Source organism: Belonocnema kinseyi, chromosome 3 (genome assembly GCF_010883055.1).
Source record: "Belonocnema kinseyi isolate 2016_QV_RU_SX_M_011 chromosome 3, B_treatae_v1, whole genome shotgun sequence".
Classification (NCBI taxonomy): Eukaryota; Metazoa; Arthropoda; class Insecta; order Hymenoptera; family Cynipidae; genus Belonocnema; species Belonocnema kinseyi.
Window position 1 is genome coordinate 55,545,381 of NC_046659.1, and position 4,917 is coordinate 55,550,297.

At 31.7% G+C, this 4,917-nt stretch overlaps 1 long non-coding RNA gene across 1 annotated transcript in view; it reads right to left on the reverse strand.

Moving 5' to 3' along the window:
• The window catches only part of LOC117169564, an 8,820-nt gene extending 3,903 nt beyond the window's left edge, over nucleotides 1–4,917 (reverse strand). Inside the window, exons 1-2 of the long non-coding RNA XR_004466679.1 lie at nucleotides 4,799–4,917; nucleotides 4,612–4,704 (exon numbers count right to left, since the gene is read on the reverse strand). This is a non-coding gene — a long non-coding RNA (uncharacterized LOC117169564). The remainder of the gene's footprint in view (nucleotides 1–4,611; nucleotides 4,705–4,798) is intronic.

Genomic DNA, 4,917 nt, shown 5'->3' on the forward strand with positions numbered 1-4,917 from the left:
GGAGCCTTATTGTTTTTCCCAAACAGATTGCAAATGCTCATCAATAGTAATTAGTGGAGCTTTTGTTATTTCGTTTCTTTTTTCCATTGGGCATGAAACGTTACTGTCATCAACTGAATCTTTGTCTAGTCATTCCCATTCTTCTTCATTTTCGAAGTTTTTGATAATGGCTAGAAATTCTTTTTGCCGAGTAGCTGCAATTCGTACCGGACGAATTTTTGAAGTTAAATCTGATGCACCACACGACTTTTGATGGCATTGCAGTTTGTTTATGGCTGCGATATAAAGATCATATTTAGAGCAAATTTTCCTTTTTATTCCATTTTTTACCGAAGGACACATTAGGTCATATGGAATATTTTTGTATTGAGAGAAAACTTCTTTGCCAATTGTGTTGTTGAACGTTTGTGTCATACATAAATTCTGAAACTTCCCTTTATCTTCAGAAATTTGTAAGCCGTGTTGACTTTGAAAAATTGATAAAGGAGGCGGGAAAAATCGATCGGGCAAAACTTTTAAAAGTGGACTGCATATCTGTATTATATAGATGGCAGTACCCGTCACTGACACACAGTTGCTTGATTGGCGGTTAATTTAAAGGACATAAGTTGCATTTTTTAGAATTCATAAATGAAGCTATTACAGCATTGAGTGTCACGTAACGCAGCGGACGACCACCCCTCTCCCCTTCGTGACAAACCGTGACAAAAATCATCGCCCCCCCCTCCCCTAGACACGTCACGTAATTTATGGACGACCCCTATATTTAAAGTTTAAGTTTCTCAAAGCTCTGTAGGCTTTGAGGTACACATTCTCATCGTGAAAAAGCACTTGTCCTATCAATAAGTGATTCTTAACGAAATCGTAGATCTTTTTTGGGATAACCATTTTTGTTTTTTATTTTTTTTTGTATCCTACATAGTTCGTCCACAAATGGAGTTTTTTATTTTCCATTATTTTTTGTGCAATCAAAATTTGAATTTTCGATTTCTGAAGAAAATCCAAAAATTGGTTATGATAATCTCGTAAGGCTTTCAAAAAGAAATGTTTTTCTTTTTTTGACTTTTTTTATATCGTGCGTTTTTCGGCTTCAAATTTTGATTTTCGGTTGATCAAAAAAATTTTGAAAACGCTATAACTCTGAGAATTTTCTTTTTATCGAAAAAAGTCATGAGGATAAATTGTTCGTTCTTTTTAATACTATAAATATCCGTACATAGAATTTTCAAATTATGAAAAAAGTGTTCTAAAAAATTTTCAAAATGCGCTCACTTTTTGAATTTTTATCAAAAATGGCTGGTTCACGAACTCGTCCTTTCTTTTAGGACCTAAAAAAAGTGTGCCAAAGATGAATTTTATTCATTAATTTTTTCGAGAGTTATCGTGATTACGGACGGACGGATGGCCGGACGGACAGACAGACACCATCGTGAAAACCTGATTTTCGGATTCAGGGGGTCTCGAAACGTGGAGATCCGTTGAAAAAGTGTGATGTCAAATTTCCGACAATTCTAATACTCTCTCAATCATAAATGATGAGAATGTAAAAATGAAGTTTCAATCAAGAAGATTATTCCTCTGACGAAAAAAATGAAATACTCGGCAAATAGACATGAATTCTCACTTAAAAATATCAATTCTTAATGAAAACTGGAAGTTACTAACAAAAAAGGTTTAAAGAAATGGATGAAAACTATTTGAATTACTTTTGTTGATTACTTCGAATTAGCTTGTTACTCCGAATTACAAGTTAATTATTTTGATTATCTATCCTTTTTCAAATTAACTGAATGACTCCGGTGTACAAAAAACAAACATTTCAATAAGTTTTAAATATCAAAGAAATCATTTCTCGAGGTTCGTATTGAGATTTACAGAACAAAATCAATTTCTCTTTTACGGATATGAAGTTTTTTCGACTTCGTACTTTAAAGTACATGTATTATCATAACAATGATTTCATTTTCCTTTTTAATTATAATTCGTTGTTTATCATAAAAAATATCAATCAATCATTGAGACGATTTTCGCACCCTTATAGACTTTAAGTAAAGTAATTTGAATTTTGGTAACGCCTTACATGCGTTGCAATATATGTTGAGTGAATTTTCTGCAAGTTTAAGGGCATGTAATAGTTCGTCTTTGGGTTAGTCGGGTACAATTCCGCCGGCTTTTTCCACAAAAATGAAAATGTGTAAAAACTGAATTCGGAGATGCTATAAAATATCATAACGGACGTCCCTTGACTCTTTTTTTTAGGGATAATAACCAATAAAATATAATTGTGCTAAATAAAAATTGTATGCATGTGCATTATTTTGAGGTTAGGGTCATTTTTCACCTCTCTGTCATTCCGATAATGTAGTTTTCTGTCGTACCGATGCTTTCGGTAAGCACTCTAAAATAATTATGAGAAAAATTTGTAACACATAACCCAGAAATATACATACCCGTTTTAAGGAAAATTAAATATTTTGAAATTAACCCACAAAAAATGTGTGCAGGGACGTCCGTTATCATTTTTTCTATCATTGCTCAGACTTTGAAGACAAAATACATTGTCTTGCAAAAGTTTTCGTCCACCTCTTTTTTTATTACTGAATAAATTCTCTTAATTATAATTATACCGCATAGCTAAAAAAATGTCTCTTTAAAAGGTTGATTGTTTTCGAAATTCTGTTTAAAATGCGCCTAGGGTGAAGCCAATTTGTCTAGTTTTTAAGTAGATTTTGCAAAAATAGTGTACATTTCAATGTTTTCTTAGATTTTCAATAACTTTCGCAATAGTCAACATTTTTCAATGTTCTTGGGCTCATTTAAAAACTTTTTTTTCACCGTCTCACTACAGCTTACGAGTATAAATTGTAAAAATTTTCTTTTTGAATTGCAAGAAATTGAAGCTGTAATAAAAAAGTTGAATAAATTTGAAAACAACTTATCAGTCGGCCAATTAGAATGAAAATTAAATAAATATATATTTTGGGGAAATTACATAGAAACTTCATGATTATATGTTTCATATATTTTACAAAATTATTTTTGTTACCAAAAATAATATTTCAATTTTTTCCAACTTTTTTGTTACAACTTCGAGTTCTTGCAATTCGAAAAGAATTTTTTTCGATTTGTACATACCCGTTTTAAGGAAAATTAAATATTTTGAAATTAACCCACAAAAAATGTGTGCAGGGAAGTCCGTTATCATTTTTTCTATCATTGCTCAGACTTTGAAGACAAAATACAATGTCTTGCAAAAGTTTTCATCCACCGCTTTTTTTATTACTGAATAAATTCTCTTAATTATAATTATACCGCAGAGCTAAAAAAATGTATCTTTAAAAGGTTGATTCTAGCCGGTTGACTCTAACACTGATAAAATTGATACTAATTCCTAAGCGCCATCCAAGTTAATAAAATTTAGCAAAATTAACTTTTTTTTTATTAACCTACAAAAAAGTGTGCAAGGACGTCCGTTAGCATTTGCACTTTCATTTCCCAAATTTTTAAGATAAAATATTATTCTAGAAAAAATCCGAGGGAACCGAAAACTGGTAAAATCGATAATTTTCTAAGTATCATATGTCCTTAAGATCAAAAGATAAAATTTTCATTAAGTTGTTAGTCAATTATGATATAGTACGTTAACTTTTAAGGAACGCAGTTAACTATCAACATTGTATTTTTTTTTTAAATCGTGGTAAATTGAAAGTTGTACCTTTTTACCAAAAGACCATAATTTTCAATTGTAAATAGACACCAGAACGTTTACTTTAAAAAACTAAATCAAATTTTTTAATATATCCTTGAAGGAGGAAATGCATTACAGTGCAACGAATTCTTGTTGCTACAAATAAAATAATTTCTTTAAATGGAACCATTTTTCAAGTTTGACCCCATTTTAAACAACGGTTTCACGACAGCACTTAAAGTTAGAATCTACCGACCAAATTTTTCGAGGATGAAGGCCTCATTAATTTCCCTTTATTATATAAAATTCAGAAACCGTTAAAACTACTTACAATCTCTTAAAATTTCTGGATTATGAGTGTTTTTTACGGAAATTTGTATTTTTAATGATAATGAAAAAAATTATTTGAAAGGAGATCCGGAAATTCAATCAATTTTATAGCGAATTCGATTATCCTGCACTGGTGTACTTCAAGAGCACTCCGACCGCTCCTCCTTACTTCCTTCTCACGCCGATATGCTTTGGTGCAGATCGGCTTTACGTCAGAAATTGGTATTTTAAAACAACAATCATTATAATTGCAACAAGATCTAGAATCATTGAACATTGCTGCATTATTTTAGTGTTTTGCGATAGACGCGATGTGAGAAAGGAAGCCCAAGCGTCCTAGCGTCTTTTTTATATTAGAAATGCTATGTACAATTTTTCTGACTTCCCCAATTCAAAGAGCTAGTTCTAATTGATATAAAAGCTCATAAACAGAAAATTTATTTTTGAACATTCAGGGGTCTTTTCTCAGATCGCGTCGCATTTATATTTGAACATTTGCAAAAGTTTAGTGCATTTTTGAAGGTTAGGATCTTCGTTTACTTGACAATAATCTTCGGCCAAAACATAAATAAATGAATATTTGTTTCTCATACCTTCAAGCTTGGCCACAGTGTCAGGATCCAGGTGATTTTCCAGTACTTTTGCCAATTCCTGCACACTGTACTCCTCGAATGCACTTAATTTTTCTGAAAACAATGTTTAGTTAACCTCACTTTTTTCAACTGCACTTTCCCAGTTCCCTTCAACCTATTCAATACTCACTCTCACGGAAAAACTTACCCACTTTTTAAAACACAATGAAGATTTCACAAGTTATAATATTTTTGTGGCACAAAACAATTGCTTGATTGGAGAGACAATCCTCTTGAGAGTCCACTTGTGTACGAACTGCGTAACCG